Source organism: Taudactylus pleione, unplaced genomic scaffold, assembly GCF_031769625.1.
Source record: "Taudactylus pleione unplaced genomic scaffold, aTauple2 ptg000310l, whole genome shotgun sequence".
Lineage (NCBI taxonomy): Eukaryota > Metazoa > Chordata > Amphibia > Anura > Myobatrachidae > Taudactylus > Taudactylus pleione.
The window spans coordinates 1,077,797-1,095,535 of NW_028284711.1; the positions used below are offsets into that span (position 1 = coordinate 1,077,797).

Sequence of the window (17,739 nt, forward strand, 5' to 3'; positions counted from 1 at the left end):
TCACCGTTGCTTTATAATTGGGGCCGCGTATAATGTCCCTTCACAGTCTTGCCTCATTATAAAAAGCTATACAGAACACAAAGCAGTATAGTGAGGAATCCCATGATTAGAAGAAGCTATGATACGTTTAGGATCCAGGCAGACAGCTGTGAAATATTGGAAGGGCTCTCTATACAGCTCTATACATCAGCCCCAAGACAAAGGAGAGAAGGCTGACGAGCCAGACTGACAGCAGCCGGCTGTATGCCAGCACAATATTCCTCAGTACTGTAAGAGAACTAATGTACTAAGGAGTTACGTAACTGCATACGTACAATTATACACCCACCTGTGTACTGATTATTTTCTTGGCTAAGGTTTCTCCCTCTTCCACATGTTTATTTGACTTAAAGTAAAGCAGTCACAGGCATCACTGATTCCTATATAGGACTTATTTACACATTGTTGACCAGTCATGTTTACATTTATTACAGCGATCCAGCCAGGGTTATATGGGGCGAGATGCATCAATGAGAAAAATGTGGTCAAACCCCGAAACTGTGGGTTTGACCACATTTCTCATATGCACTGGGGAGATGTACTAAGCTCTGATTCAGAGCCGGACGCTCTGACCAGAGCGCTCGCTCTGAATCAGGGCCCACCTCCATTAAAATGGAGCGTCCTCCTGGACGCTCGTATAGCTGTGGGTCACCACCCACAGCATATACGAGCGTCCAACAAGATGGTCGCGATGGTCTTGACCATCGCGACCATCGGACTTGCGAGAGAAACCCTGTGGTCGGGTTTCTCAACCGCAAGGCCAGGAGTGATTTTGGCTCTATCAGAGCCAAAATCACTCCCACTGACATCACTAGTGATGTCAGTGGGGCCGGCTTCAGACGGTAGGCGTTCCCATAGGAACGCCTCCGTCTGGCAGGCACGCCCCCGGAACGCCCACCAAAGGGGCGTGCTGACAATCAACATCGACAGCACGCCCCCTTTGGTGCGAGACCCGGAGCGATGGAAAGTCCTTCGCTCGCCGGGTCTCGCGCATGCGCACGACGGAGCTCCCTCCGTCGTGCGCATGCGCAGTGGGGAACATTGATCCACTTGCGAGCGGACTGCCGCTCGCGAGTGGGTCTGAATGACCCCCTAAGCTCTGGAAAGTGATAACCTGGAGAGTGATAAACGAGCAGCCACTCAGCTCCCAACTGCCATGTTACAGGCTGTGTTTGAATAATGACAGTTGGGAGCTGAGTGGCTGCTGGTTTATCACTCTCCACTTTATCACTTTTCAGAGCTTAGAACATCTGGCCCGCTTTGTTGCGGTCGGTAACGCCATCTTCCTGATGATGTTACCCATAGAAGCAGGGGCGTTTCTACAGAGGAGGGGGCCCGTGTGCAGTCTCCGACACAGGCCCCCTCCTCTCCCTCCGGCGGCCGGCAGCGCACTGAGCTGTGCGCAGCCAGCTCCGCACTTATAAACTCTGGGCACTAGAGTGGAGTCAATAGCGCATGCGCAAGTCACCGGGAAAATGGCTGCGGCGGCCATTTTCCCTGTACTGCGCATGCGCAAACGACGGGAATATGGCTACAGCAGCCATCTTCCAGCCATTTTTACAGTGCCGGCCGACGTGGGACTCTGGAGAGGTAAGTATACTCTGGGTGCAGGGCGTGCGGTGTGGGGCCCACCTGGACCCAGGGGCCCCGCACACCCTGCACCCATTATATATACGCCCCTGCATAGAAGCCTATGGGCTTCTATCGGGATTGAGCTAAGAGAGGGACGGATCCCTCCCAGCACTGATCCCTCCCAGCACGGATCCCTCCCAGCATGCGTAGAAGGACGCCGGAGGGGCTTCTGGGTCATAGACCTGGAAGTCCCCCCATCGCAAAGGGACGCTCTTACCAGGCAGAGCGGTCCTTTGCAGTGATCGTCATGCATACCGGCGTTACCAACGCCGGCATGCATGCGATGACCGGCGGAATGCATCCCGCCCATGGTGTTATACATTTATCACAGTTCCTGGGTTCTAGCAATCCCTGCCGCCTATAAATTATAAATGGGGATGTAGTTATATTGCCGGTGGACGGAATGCCGGCCATCGATATACCGACACCGGCATTCTGCCGCCCGGCATAATGCCGACCCCGATATCCCGAAGGATATCAGGTACCAGCGTCAGCAACCCGAACAACCAGAATCCCAAACGTCCACACTCGGGTAAGTATACTAGTTTCCAACTTTCCCCGGGGATGGGGGGTTAGGTTAAGGCACCTCCGGGGGGAGATTAGGATTAGGCACCCCCCCGGGAGGGATAGGCGACAGGGAGGAGGGGTTAGGGTTAGGCACCCCCCTGGGAGAGTTAGGTAGTCTTAGGGTGCTAAAATGGGGGGGGATTAGGGTTACACCCCACTGGGGGGAGGTTAGGGTTGGGGGGGGCAGGAGAGGGTTAGCATACTTACCAGCCCCAGTCGGGATGCTTAGACTATGGGCTTCTGGCGTCGGTATTTGAATGTTATCTACTATAAGTCCATTTTCATAAAGTTGGTGTTCCAAACCCTCTCGGCTCCTCATCTGTAGAATCTATAGCAGGGGATGGTCAAACTCGGTCCTCAAGGATCCCTAACGCTTCATGTTTTCCAAACCACCTGCGTGTCTCTTTTAAAACGTGATAGTAATGAATGCATCTGTGCACCAGCTAGGAGATCTGGAAAACATGAACTGTTAGGGATCCTTGACAACCAAGTTTGGCCGCCCCTGATCTATATCAGCGGCCCATTGCTTTTTAGAAGACTAAAGGGTGACAATTCTCTGTCCCTGAGATTTATCTGTCCACTCTCTTAAATGAGAGATCCAACTTTACACCAACCCTGGGTCTGTTTTGCAAATATAACACCAATCTCAGTGGTCCCCAAACCCAGTGCTCAAGACACCCTAACAGTCCAGATTTTAAGGATATCCATGCTTTTGCACAAGTGACATAATTAGTACCTCACCAATTTGATTAAACTATCCGTGTGCAACATGGATATCCTTAAAACCTGGACTGATATGCTTAGTACACACTTGACGATATATCGTTCATACAGATGATGAAAGATATAGCGTCCCTACCTGCTGACACAGTGTAGAAACAATATAACAATGTCGGCCGTGCTTCGCGGCAGATTGGATCTATCGTACAGATATATAATTCACATCATATTGTGTGTACAGACAACCAAACGACCGCACGCTATGTTGCCCGCAGGAACCGTTGAAAATTATATTAAAACTGTTTTTTCTGAGCAGATATATTGCGTGGCCGATTATATAAGCTTTCTGTGCTTCCCTGGATCGCTCTCCCCATTCCAGCACGTGACGCCGTTTCCTGACACCGCACATGGTATTTTGCATTATTTTTTTCCCGGAAGGGGCGGGCATGTCCACGCCTATCAGATTTGCCCATACTCATTTCAGTAGCCGGGGCCGCTCAGCTATCTCAACAGCCCTAGTTGTCCCCATAATGCTAGTCAACATTCCGACTGTCGACAAGCCAACTACTTCCCATCCAAGCTCACCTGTCATTCAAACTCCATTTTTTGTGCCTGGAACATAGATTATACAGTACAGCAGTGAAACGGATTTCAGTGCGGGATGCAGTCGGGATGCCGACAGTCTAAATGCCGACGGTCGGCATCCCGACTGTCTAATCACAGCAAGTGTCTAATGACCGGCGTCGAAATCCAGACGCCTGCCATTAGACCTACCCCGCGAGCCCGACACCCGGCTTACCGATCAAAGGTAAGCTGGGCGTGGACAGCCGAACGGGGGAGGGGGAGGGTTAGGTTAGGGGCTCCCAGCGGGGACTTAGGGTTAGGCACCCCCTCGGGAGGTTAGGGTTAGGCTCCCCCGGGAGACTTAGGGTTAGGCTACGGGGAAGGGGGGGTTAGGTTTAGGCACTTAGAGGGGGGTTAGGGTTAGGCACTTGGGGGTGTTGGGGGAGGTTAGTAAATAGAAAAAGTACTTACCTGTCGGGATCTTCACTGCCGGGCTTCTGCTGTCGGGATTTGAACCGCCGGCCATGCGGTAAATCATACCGATTCCTTTCAGTGCACATAGCTGGCAAGCCCTGTTGGCCCCACTCCCAAATTCACCCCCTGTGCACAAGTCTCCTGACCTTATTTAACAGCTGCGTGCTCTTCTGGTAAATGTTCGCTATGGCTGCAATCACCCCGGTGCCCTAACCGCCCCCTCCACAGTATGCTGAATCCACCACTGTGTCACCGCCCATCACTTCAGTGTTCCTCAGGATCCTTGTGTATTATAAATGATAATGTACAGTCAATGTTTACAAATACTTAGCGGTAAATTTAAAATCAATCAACATCCGATGTGGTTTCAGGGGCTAAATCGCACATTTACTATCACTTAAAAATCAATATTAAAAAAATTGTCTATTAGGAAATGAGTGGTTTAGCTCCTAAAACATTACATCGATGTTGATTGACTTTAAGGCCCTCATTCAGAGCCACTCGCTAGCGGCAGTACGCTCGTTCCGAGCGATGTTCGCACATCTGCGCATGCGTACGGTTTTTAGTACGCATGCGCGAACCAGTCAGTGCGGCCGAAAATCGTTGGTACGCAATATAGCGAGGGCCTGCTATTTTGAGTGACAGAATGAGGCGTATGTGGGTGGTAACAGGGGAAGGTGCTTGAAAACGGGGAGTGGAGATCCGAACGCAGGCGTGCTTAAAGGTCAAAACGGGCGTTTTAAGGGAGTGCATAATTAATACAGCAGCGTCATTGACCACGTCACTTGGTTTTTTTTAACTCAGAACTGCTCGCAAAATAGCGGTTGAAAACACCAACCACAAGAATAGTGAGCAGTTCATACGCTGTATGATGTACTCGATTAATCTAATAAATAGCGGACATGACGTATGGTGCGTGCGGCCAGGGGGCGTTTTTATCAAAAAAACGAGCGTATGCTTTGCTCGCTCGTTCAGACTTAGAGGTGGGAACAGACTGCAATTTGCGAACGGATCATTTGAATAGCCACCCCTTGTTTTTGAACGAACGACCACAAATAGCGAACGGCTCTGAATCAGGCCCTAAGTCGGTTAAAAAACGACCTTTAGTAAATTTGCCACCTACTGTAGTCCCCTTAGATTTCTTTGACCTATATAAAAGCACATTGGTCTATTGCCAGGTGTCTGTATATGATCACGGAACTCGTATTTGTATAATTTACAGTAGGCCTAAGATTATTCCCTATATAATACATTAATCAATGTGTATGTTGTCCTGAAAATAATCATTAAATATATAATAACGTATTTGTGACACAGCTGGTGACTGTAGTGCTTTGCCTATATGTTAAAACAAACATGAAAAGTTTGCGTCTTGGTTATAAATATACTGAGTGAATAATTTGTTTCCATGACTTGTGTAATTCAGCGTTCTGTTCCCCGGCATAGAGGGAGCACTGACACATTGACACGACTTACTAATTGCCCTGACAAGTCGCAGCATCCAGCTCCCCATGTCCACAGTGGTAGAGATCAATGCGGATCCTCCACTAGTGCGGCAGATGGTTGACGCTCCCCGGGGACGTCTCTTCATATAATATTCTTTTTCAACCTGCCTATCCTGCAACATAGATCATTCGCATCAATGATCCTGGGAAAAAACAGTGACAATAATCTCAGTACAATATAAAAAAATATTTGAATACCATTGTTTATATTTTGCGCATTCGTCTTCAGCGATTTATTTATTTTTTCGTTTACACTAAAATTATTTATTAATGTCATTATAATCAACTACAAGCGGACATAGGAAACATTGGGCCAGATGTATGAAGCTCTGGAAAGTGATAAAGTGCAGAGTGATAAACGACCAACCACTCAGCTCCTAACTGTCATGTTACAGGCTGTGTTTGAAAAATGACAGTTAGGAGCTGATTGGCTTCATACTGTACATCAGCCCCAATGTCCTGTTCAGATTTTAATTGGAAATAATTTGAATGACTTGAGATTTACAGACACCACTTACTGCGAATAATCGCTTGTCACAAATCTATACAGTCGCTCGCCGCTGCCCCATAAATTTAAGCTACCGTAAATTCCACTCAATTAAGAACTTAAAAAATGGGTGTGCCAGATGCTGAGCACGGGAAAAATGCATATGATGAGCTGTACGCACACCTCTGCAGCGCATGCGTCTGGTTTGCTACTGGTCGCCATCATCACCTGCCCTAGACTAATTGCAAAAGACATGAGAACGCCCCGCCACACCTCAGTTTGATCAAAAGCATCGACTGAAATCCGCATGACTCTATACAGCCCGCACTTGCGTGCGCCTTTATTTGACGTTCCCATGCAAGATACGCTCCGCCAACCGGTGTGCGTTCAACGCTAATGCGCCATCCCCTGTAGTTGCAATCTGCAACATGCATCAAATAAAATTCTGGTTATTTCCCCAGGGGGTGACCATTATTTGCACCCTTGTTAATGTGGGGTGGGGCACAACAGAACTGTAAAGCCCCATGTACTACCAAAGTGATAGGGAGGATATTGCAAGAGGGGGATTAAGCAGCAGCAGCATGGTCTGTGGGAAAGGTGAGGACTCCCAGTGACTAGAGCAGTGTTGGACTGGGGCGTGAAGGACCCACCAGGGGAATGCAGTGATTGCGGCCCATTCTTAGGGGTGTGACCAGCCTGCAAATTTGGTCTGGGACCCTTAAAATATATTGATATGGTAAATATTGCTAGTGAATGCATAATAATGTACCAGACTCAGAGCCGTAACTAGACTTTTTGGTGCCCTGTGCCAGAAAGAGCATTGGCGCCCCCTCATTTTTCAAAGGGACATAATGCACCCAAAAAAGGGCCATGGCTTCATGGGGAAGGGCCAGGGAAGAGATAGGAGAGGCCAGGAGATGCTGGGGATGATATAAGAGGAAGCTATAAGCAAGAATGATAATAAACAGAAGTTTGACAGGCCCAAACAGCGCCCCCTGCCCTGCGGTGCCCTGTGCGATGGCACTGGCCGCACTACCCTAGCTACGGCCCTGACCAGACTAATAACAGCAATACATTGTAGAAAATATACCAAAGTCCTGTGCAATATAATACAAGTGCACAGTCTGGAACCTGATCCCTTGAGGAGGGGGTGGGCCCTCAGGCAGTGGGGCCCACCGGGGGTTTCCCCTGTACCCCTGTGGGCCAGTCCGACCCTGGACTAGAGTATCATTTATCATCAGTGACACTGTATCCAGCTGCTGGTTACTGCTAGTGAGAGTGGAGGAGGGTGGGAGCTCCTGAGCTGCGCACCTGATACCATGGCCGTGATTCATGCCGGGGAGACGATTGCACCTTGTGTAAGAGGGAAGAGGCTGCTGCCAGGATAGGGAGGATCACAGGCACTCTGCAAGTTCAGGATCCTGGACCCTTTGTTCAGAGCTCCCAGAGCACACAGCCCGGCGTCCGTCTGCAGATGGGGAAGGAGGGAGAATTTGGGGTGGGCTTGCAGTCAGTTGTTCTGAATGGTGTGTGAAACCCTCCAGCAGCATCCCCCACCCCTCCCTCTATGCTGTGACATTGGCTGCTGGAACAGGACCGTAGCCGGGATCCTCAGTCCCCCCTGTTCCCCCCCCCCCCCCTCCTCTCTCTGCCCTGGAGAATTCGGGACCATGCCCACGTGCAGCAGCAGGACCCTTTGCTGAGCTGAGGGTGAGTCTATGCTGTGTGTGTGTTTCCTTCCAGCCATAGTCCCTGCTTGTGCAGTCAGTGTGCATTACCTGGCAGTGTGCATCAGCCATCATCACTCATGTGCTCCCTAAAACTTCCCAACATCTCTCAGAGGGGACCAAGATCTCTGCCTCCACTGTCCTGAGGGAACTTTGCTGGATCCCTCTGTCTCTAGGTGAGAATTTCTCCCGGTACCCAGATCAGCCTTTCTATTATTTATACCCTGTTGTTTGTTTTATTGTTGTCAGAACAATCTGCTTTACATCATTCCCTATAGTTGTAGATCCCCTCCCTATTGTAGAGAGATATCCTATTCCACGCAATGTATATTCTAGTACAGGGCAGCTGGTGACAGATGTGAGATGGGTCATTATGCTTTGTGGCTGGTGTATACAAATCTGCAGGTATTGCTACCTGGTAAATGCTAGTGTGTCACTAAGTGCATTGGGCTTACACTGGCAATGTATCAGGTGCAATGTTATCTTATGTGCTGCATTTACTCTTAGTGTAATTGTGCAGTCTTCATGTCACCTGTGTGTTACCTGCCAGCTGGTAGCCGTGAGATGTGGGCGTCCTAACCTGCTGTATCGTGCCATCTGCTGCCTGTGAATGACATTGTTACACTGCTCTTTCTGAGGGGTTAGGGGACTTAGATGTCCTGAGACAACCTGAAGTCTGGTCCAGTTTTGTGATGCTCCTCACTACACACACTCATAAATTCTATGTTCTGATTGGCTGCCTGGGCCGCCTGGCGGCACATAATGAATGACAGGTGACCAATCAGTACCTAGGCAGTACTATTGTGCAGGGCCGTAACTAGGGTAGTGCGACCTGTGGGCAGGGGGGCGCAGTTCGAGCTTTTCAATTTTCTGTTTTATAATCATTCTCACTTGTAGCTTCCTCTTATTTTATCCTCCTCTTTTCCTTGGCCCTTCCCCATGAGGCCATGCCCCTTCTTCGGGTTTCGATTTGTCCCCATTTGAAAAATAAGGGGGCGCCAATGCTTTTTTTGGCACAGGGCACCAAAAAGTCTAGTTACGGCTCTGCTATTGTGGGTCCAGCGTACTTGCCCTCCTCCTGCCCACTGGTACTCCGAAGCCTCTTATTGGATAGGATTGTACTGGGCGGCAACTATGCCTCCCTATTGGATAGAAAAGCTGGAAAATGGTTGGTTTGGAATGTGCCAATAGATGGGCATTACACATCCAACAGTTGGTCATAATCCGAAGTGTGGCATCTAGAAGCGTGCAGTTGGTATTTGAATCATGTGTTTATCCTACATGTGAGTTACGTACATTTCCCTTGGCCTGTCCGCCAACACCAGCATCCTATTTTAAAAAAAGTTAACCTGTAAATGTAGTTTATTGCTTGTCTCTTTCATTATATGGCCCTCCATACTCTACCTAGCACTAACACGGTGTAATTGCTGAGTGGGGCATTAAGGAGCAACCTGTCACATATAAGCCCAGCAGATACAGGAATGCATTGGTGCCCTCTGCTGTTCTGCAAAAGTGCAATTGGGTCTTGAGTGGCAGAAAATTAAAATCCTTTGTTTGGGGGTGAAGGGGATTGTGCGGACCATTGCAAAGTAATGCAGGTCCAGGGAGTGCTCCCACCTCTTTACATCATTTAAATAATGACACAAAACTCCACCTCCTCTCTATATGTCAGTGAGAAGGTAGGTGCGCTTGTGTGCCTGGGTCTCACCTACCAAGGCTAAGTCAGACTCCTCCCATCGGCCACTGCTAAGTTTAAGTATACTGTAATTGTCCAATGCGGCTGTTAATGCTCCAGACGATGTACAGTAGTTGTATCAAGAACCAGCACTCCATAATGATTTTAGCAAGTATCTGTGTTTATTCCAGTGTTTAGGGACACTGGGTCCCTGATTCTGACCGTAGGTGGCTGCATCTCGTGATGTTTAGCAAACCGCACATGTGCCGCAGCTGACATACGCAATCTAGAACAGCTAGAAGCGAGTTGCTCATATCTCGGTAGCGTTGGCGTAGCCAGAGTTGCCGCCTAGTCTTGTGCGTATACACGCCATTTTCAGTCGCATCTGATGGTTATTGTATTACAAATATTTAGTATGTGTAATATATATGTATATGTGTACATCATTTTATTTTTATTTTTTTCTGGATCACTATACTGTAGGATTTGAATGATCAGCAATTTGGGTGTAATTACGCTGATTTGATCCTATAGTTGTCCTTTATTTACAAGGGAGGTTTGATTAAGGGAGAAAACCTTTTCATATTCTAATAATTTAGAGCATTATATTTGTTCATGATTACACCATAGTCTATTAGAGGTAATACCGACTGGCAATTATTACGTTGTTGTTTTTTATTGCCAGTAAACGTGTCTAACACTAGTAGTGCTTATTTCTAGGAAAACACGGACACATCCATACGTGTATTTATCAATACTTACCCCTCCTGTGAGGTCCAGCGAAGTCCTCTTCTTTGTCTGCGAGGCTGGTGGCTGGCTAACGCTGTCAGCTTCGGGCTCCGATGTAATGCGCATGGGCGATGGTCCGTCTGTGCATGGCACTCTAACCTGTCTGGGACCTAGCAGTGCCTTGTAGGCTTCGCAGAAGCCAGAAAGGCAGCGCCGGGTCCTTGCCATCAATGGGGACCGCATCGCTCTCGCCGTCTAAAGAAGGCTGAACGATGCTGTGATAAACAGCGGTAAACTTAGGTTACCGCTGTTTGTTAAATACCGAAAGGATGTCATAACCCTTTTACCAAGTGCTAAAGGGGTTAAGATTTGTTTATAAATGGGGCCCTAAGGGCGGGATGTACTAAGCATCGCATCCCCGATGCGGTACATCTCGCATGTTTTCGGGTATATACCGCAGTTCATTACCATGGTATGTACCAAGAATATCGCAAAGGACAGATCTCCCGATAAGAGCTAACCTTTGAGATGACTCCGGACAGAGGAACTTCATTCTTGCCTACTTTTGCAAACTAGTTTGAGGGAGATTATAGTTGGTAGTAGAATGTGGAATACGACGCACTGTTAACGGGATGTGTCATGCTCTGCTCAAAGGGCGTGTCTAACTCCACCTGTGGGCGTGTCTAACTCCACCTGTGGGCGTGTCTAACTCCACCTGTGGGCGTGTATTGCCACTCAGGGTGTGTCCTGCACTAAACCAGGAGACTCCCGCAGGCTTTGAGAGGATAGGCAAGTATGCCCTTTACCCACACAGTGTCTAGCATACACCCATACCCATACAGTGCCCAGAAGATGCACAACCCCCATACCAATACAGTGCTTAGCAAACACCCCCATACCCATAATGTTCAGTATACACCCCACATACTTACACACTGCCCAGCATACACCCCCTAACCCTACAGTAATCACCATGCATCCTCCCATACCAGCATACAACCCCTACATACCCACACACTCAGTGTCCAGCAGACACACCCCGTACCAACACAGTGCCCAGTATATACTCCCACATATACCATACAGTGCCAATCATACACCCCCCATACAGTGATCAACATACACCTCCTATACACACAAACTCATTGCCCAGCATACGGCCTCTATATATATATATATATATATATATATATCGATATATATTATTAGGGGTGAGCGGGTTCGGATTTCTGAAATCCGAACCCCCCCGATCCGAGTCCAATCCGAGTCAGGCTCGACTTTTCCCGCCTGACTCGGATCTGAAATCGAGGCAAAACGTCATCATCCCGCCTTCCGGGTCTCGCGGGTTTTGGATCCTATATAAGGTACCCGCGTCGGCGCCATTTTCTCACTCGGCTGTGGACAGTGAAGAGGAAGGGAGGGTGGGAGTTAGGGCTGGCTGGGCTGTGTAGTGTAGTGTTGTAGTGTAGTGCAGTGTAGTGCTGTGCTGTGCTGTGCTGCGCTGTGCTGCTGTTGTCCATAGGGGCTGTGTCCACTACTTCAAAGTCCATAGGGGCTGGCTGGACTGTGTTGTGCAGTCAGTTGTCCATAGGGGCTGTGTCCACTCCAAAGTCCTGTGCAGTGTCCCAGTCCTAAAGGGGTGCTGTAGTGTTGTCCAGGGGGTGCTCTGTCCGTCAGGGGTGCTCCCCCCAAGTGCTAAAAAAATAATTTTTTTCTGTGTTTGTGAATTGTGTGCACTGTGGCTGCACGTGCATCAACGAAGGAACAGCGCCAAGCGTGCGCCTGTGTCCCATAAGTAAAAGGCCGGCTGGCTTGTCCGTTAAAGGGTGCTGTAACCCCCAAAGGGCACTCCAAACAAAATAAAAATATATATTATTTTGTGAATTGTGTGCGCAGTAGCCGCACGTGCAACAACAAAGTAGTGCCAAGCGTGCGCCTGTGTCATAAGTAAAGGGCCGACTGGCTTGTCCGTTAAAGGGTGGTGTAACCCACAAAGTGCACTAGTCTCCAACAAAAATAAAAAATAATTTTCTGTGTTTGTGTGCGCCTTAGCCGCACGTATATATCAATATAACATAAATGGAGGACCAAACTTTCTCTGATAAAAATAAAATAGGGAAAGATCAAGAACCACTTCCTCCTAGTGCTGAAGCTGCTGCCACTAGTCATGACATAGACGATAATATGCCATCAACGTCGTCTGCCAAGGCCGATGCCCAATGTCATAGTAGAGGGCACATACAATCCCAAAAGGCAAAGTTCAGGAAAATGACCTTGAAAAAAACATTTAAATCATCTGAAGAGAAACGTAAACTTGCCAATATGCCATTTACGACACGGAGTGGCAAGGAATGGCTAAGGTCTTTCCCTATGTTCATGACTAGTGGTTCAGCTTTACATGACGATGGAAGCCCTCCTCCCACTAAAAAAATCAAAAGAGTTAAGCTGGCAAAAGCACAGCGAAGAACTGTGCGTTCTAAGAAGATATCACAAATCCCCAAGGAGAGTCCAAGTGTGGTGGTGGTTGCGATGCCTGACCTTCCCAGCACTGGACGGGAAGAGGTGGCTCTTTCCACCATTTGCACGCCCCCTGCAAGTGCTGAAAGGAGCACCCACAGTCCACTTGCTGATATGCAAATTGAAGATGTCACTGTTGAAGTACAACAGGATGAGGATACTGGTGTAGCTGGCGCTGAGGAGGAAGTTGGCGAGGAGAATTCTGATGGTGATGTGGTTTGTTTAAATCAGGCTCCGGGGGAGATAGTTGTTGTCCGTGGGATGAAAAAGCCCATCACGGTCATGCCTGGGCAGAAGACCAAACATTCCACCTCTTTGGTCTGGCAATATTTCTATCCAAATCCGGACAACAACTGTCTTGCCATATGTACCATATGTAAAGGTGAAATAAGTAGGGGTAGGGACGTTAACCACCTAGGAACATCCTCCCTTATACGGCACCTGCAGCGCGTTCATAAAAAGTTACTGTCAAGTTCAGAAACTTTGGCTAAGACCGTAAGCAGTCCAGGGACACCTAAATCCCGTTGTCCTGTTGTATCCAAGCGCCTGCAAACCACACCGTCAACTCCCTCCTCGTCAATTTCCTCCTTAGTCAGGATCGGAAGTAGTCCTGCAGGCCATGTCACTGGCATGACTGACTCTCCTATCCGGGATTCCTCCGGAGGATCCTGCATTGCTACGCCTCCTGCTGCCACTGCTGCTGTTGCTGGGAGTCGTTCATCATCCCAGAAAGGAAGTAGGAACACCACTACTTTTACTAAACAATTGACCCTCCAACAGTCCTTAGCGAGGAGGATGAAGTACGACAGCAGTCATCCTGAAGCAAAACGTATAACTGAGGCCTTGACTGCTATGTTGGTGTTAGACGTGCATCCGGTATCCGCCATTAGTGCAGTGGGATTTAGACAATTGATGGAGGTAGTGTGTCCCCGGTTCCAAATCCCGTCTAGATCCCACTTCACTAGGCAGGCGATACCGAGACTGTACAGAAACGTCAGAAAAAGTGTCCTCAGTGTCCTGAAAAATGCCGTTGTACCCAATGTCCACTTAACCACGGACATGTGGACAAGTGGAACAGGGCAGACTAAGGACTATATGACTGTGACAGCCCACTGGGTAGATGTATCACCTTACGCAGAAACAGCAGCAGTGTCACCAGTAGCAGCATCTCAGAAACGCCAGCTCGTTCCAAGGCAGGCTACGCTGTGTATCACCGGTTTCAGTAAGAGGCACACCGCCGACAACCTCTTAGAGAAACTGAGGGAAATCATCGCCCAGTGGCTTACCCCACTTAGACTCTCCTGGGGATTTGTGATATCTGACAACGCCACCAATATTGTGCGGGCATTACTTCTGGGCAAATTCCAGCACGTCCCATGTTTTGCTCACACAATAAACTTGGTGGTGCAGAATTTTCTGAAAAGCGACAGGGGCGTGCAGGACACGCTTTGGGTGGCCCCCAAAATTTCTGGCCACTTTCGCCATTCAGCGACTGCGTGCCGAAGACTGGAGCGCCAGCAAACACTCTTGAACCTGCCCCGCCATCACCTGAAGCAAGAGGTTGTGACGCGGTGGAACTCAACTCTCTATATGCTTCAGAGGATGGAGGAGCAGCAAAAGGCCATTCAAGCCTATACATCCACCTATGACATAGGCAAAGGAGGGGGTATGCACCTGACTCAAGCGCAGTGGAGAATGATTTCCGTGTTGTGCAAGGTTCTCCAGCCCTTCGAACTTGCCACACGTGAAGTCAGTTCAGACACTGCCAGCTTGAGTCAGGTCATTCCCCTCATCAGACTTTTGCAGAAGCAGCTGGAGAAAGTGAAGGAGGAGCTAAGACGGAGCGATTCCGCTCGGCATGTGGGACTTGTGGATGAAGCCCTTCATTCGCTTTGCCAGGATTCCAGGGTGGTCAATCTGTTGAAATCAGACCACTAGATTTTGGCCACCGTGCTCGATCCTAGGTTTAAAGCCTATGTGGTGTCTCTCTTTCCGGCCGCCACAAGCCTGTAGAGGTGCAAAGACCTGCTGGTGAAAACACTGTCAGCTGAAGCAGAACGTGACACGTCAGCAGCTCCTTCTTCATTTTCTCCCGCAACTGGGGCTGCCAGGAAAAAACTTAGGTATCCTAAGCAACCCGCTGGCGGTGATGCAGGGCAGGCAGGACCAAGTTTCGACATCTGGTCCGGACTGAAGGACCTGGCAACAATTTCTGACATGTCTACTGTCACTGCATATGATACTGTCACCATTGACAGAATGGTGGAGGATTACATCGGTGACAGCATCCAAGTAGGCATGTCAGACAGTCCATACCTGTACTGGCAGGAAAAAGAGGCAATTTGGAGGCCCCTGTACAAACTGGCTCTATTTTAACTGAGTTGCCCCCCCTCTGAGTGTTTAGTGCAGCCGGGAACCTTGTCAGCGAAAGGCGTAGGAGGTTGCTTCCACAAAATGTGGAGAAGATGATGTTCATAAAAATTAATTATCAACTCTTCCAGGGAGACCAGCCTCCAGAACGTACAGAGGGACCTGTGGTGGTGGATTCCAGTGGGGACGAGTTAATACTCTGTGAGGATGAGGATGTACACAACACTGGAGGGTGAGGAATCGATGGATGAGGAGGATGAGGACGACATCTTGCCTCCGTAGAGCCAGTTTGTGCAGGGACAGATTAATTGCCAGCTTGTTTTGTGGGGGCCCAAACGAACCAATCATTTCAGCCACAGTTGTGTGGCAGACCCTGGCGCTGAAATGATTGGTTTGTTAAAGTGTGCATGTCCTGTTTATACAACATAAGGGTGGGTGGGAGGGCCCAAGGACAATTCCATCTTGCACCTCTTTTTTTTCTTTGCATTATGTACAGTTTGGGGCCTAGTTTTTCAAACTGCCATCCTGTCTGCCACTGCAGTGTCACTCCTAGATGGGCCACGTGTTTGTGCCGCCCACTCATGTCGCTTAGCATAGTCATCCAGCTACCTCGGTGCAACCTTTTGGACATAAAAACACTATTGTGAGGTGTGAGGTGTTCAGAATAGATTGGAAATTAGTGGAAATTAAGGTTATTGAGGTTAATAATAGCATAGGAGCAGAAAAACCAACACATTCTGTGATTTTAGCTGTTTTTATGCTTTTTAAAAAAAAAATACAGATCCAAAACACAAAACCCAGAACCCAAAACACGGAAGGGTGGTCTTGGCAAAACCAATCCAGATCCAAAACCAAAACACAAAACACGAAAAGTGGCCGGTGCACACCCCTAAATATATATATAAATATATGCCAGTGGCTGCCCGCCCCTCTTGTAGCTAAACATACAACATACCTACTACTTAGTGGAGAGTGGCTGACAGCTTCTTTGTTGAATATATGCAGCACACTGTCACTGCACAGGACACACCGCTAATACATTACTGCTGTGTCTGTGCAGTTTTCTGATGGCTGAGCGGCTAAATGGAGGCAGAGGCGGAGCCGTGAGTTGTCGCTCACGGCTCAGCTCCGCAAAGGTCCATGGGAGGAGCGGTCGCGGCTGGGCATGCCCTCCCGCAGCCATCTTGTCTTCTCCTGTAGCCAGAATGAGCTTCTGTACAGAAGGTTATTCTGACCTGTCCAAGCGCTGTGCTGCCGATCGGAGCTTAGCGCCAGGGGGAGTGGCGGAGCCGTGGGATGTCCCTGGCCATTCCAGTCGCCCTAGGCATTTGCTTATAATGTCTAGGGCTGGCTCTGCCCATACCCATAAAGTACCACCATGCACCCCCCACACCCATAGTGCCAGACACTCAACAGTACAGTAATACTTTACTATTCTATACCTGTAGCACAGCCACAAAGCATCTGTCATAGCCCTGTGTCAAGCAGCGGCAGAGAGTATGGATAACTAGAGCAGAGGGTAAATACTGCAGAAGGGTGGCGGCCATGTTGCCGAAGCTCTATAATTTGTGGATACCTTTCTTTCATATGCTCTCCCCCTGGTGGCTGCCGGCAGCAACTGCAGCTAGAGAAGGTGCTTTACAGCAGGTTATTCCCGACATCATCGCAATGCGGGGGTTTTAATTATTTTTTCCGGAGCATTGGGAGACTGTGCCTTGATCCGGGTGTCTACCGCAGGAATCGGGAGGGTAGGCAGAAATGAGGAACTTCCATGTTTAACACCCAGAAGTCCCTCTGGCGTCCTTCTGCGCATGCACAGAAGGCCGTGGGGGGCGATGGGAGGGAACGGATCTCTCCCAAGGGGGAGCGTCCCGATAAGTAGCCGATAAGCTTCTATTGGGTAACGCCACCTGAAAGGTGCTTTACCGTTCTCCCCCGGCTCCACTGGATTCTTCACGGACTTGTCCAAACAAAGTACCATCAGCCTCATGGATTCCTCAGGGCTTCAGTGCACGCAAGAGCTTTCCGTGACATTCCTGTGTTGCAACTTGAATGACTGAATCCATTACTATAAAAAAACTGCAAAAACTGCTTCTTTATATTTTGACATGTTTAACAACATCAATCACATTGATGAATAGGCTCCGTCCTAATTGCTAACAAAATGGATCTCTAATTATCAAGAAAAAACTAAACTTGTGTTTCTTTGATACTCTTGCAGCTCCCCCCCCCCCCCCCCCAGCCTGTGTTAATATATTAACAAGACCTCTACTTATAATATGGGAGCGGAGGGGGGGTGCCCTTGTAGTAGAGTAACAACATTCACATAAACCACAGAGGACGTGAAGAGATGTCATTGATCAGGTAGAGTCCTGGCATGCTGTGACCTCTTCCAGTCACAATGGGTGGGAACAAGCGGTAAATAACAGAGGATTTATTGGCTCACGGACAATAAATTGGGACTTAGCATAGGAATGGGTTTAAAAGACTAATTGTTTCCTTTTAATACCTTAGGGCCTAATGCAACGGACTCATTGAGTTGTCCTTGAGCCGGCTTAAAGGTAGGAACGGAACAGGGAGGAAGCGGACAACCTAATGTGGTTCCTGACCTGTTTCTTCCTAATGCTGGGAGAAATATGGAGTCACCCAGTGGCAAACGCAGGATTTCTAGAGGGGGGTTTCCAAATGCTTGATATTAGAGAGAGTGTGGCCAGTCCATGAAGAGGGTAGAAT

At 48.7% G+C, this 17,739-nt stretch overlaps 1 protein-coding gene across 1 annotated transcript in view; it reads left to right on the forward strand.

Annotated features, from left to right (window-relative positions):
* Positions 1-7,359: 7,359 nt before the first annotated feature.
* Positions 7,360-17,739, forward strand: part of PDE4B (phosphodiesterase 4B) — a 521,027-nt gene continuing 510,647 nt past the window's right edge. Inside the window, exon 1 of the mRNA XM_088442380.1 lies at positions 7,360-7,698. The gene's annotated coding sequence lies outside the window, so the exon portion shown is untranslated. The remainder of the gene's footprint in view (positions 7,699-17,739) is intronic.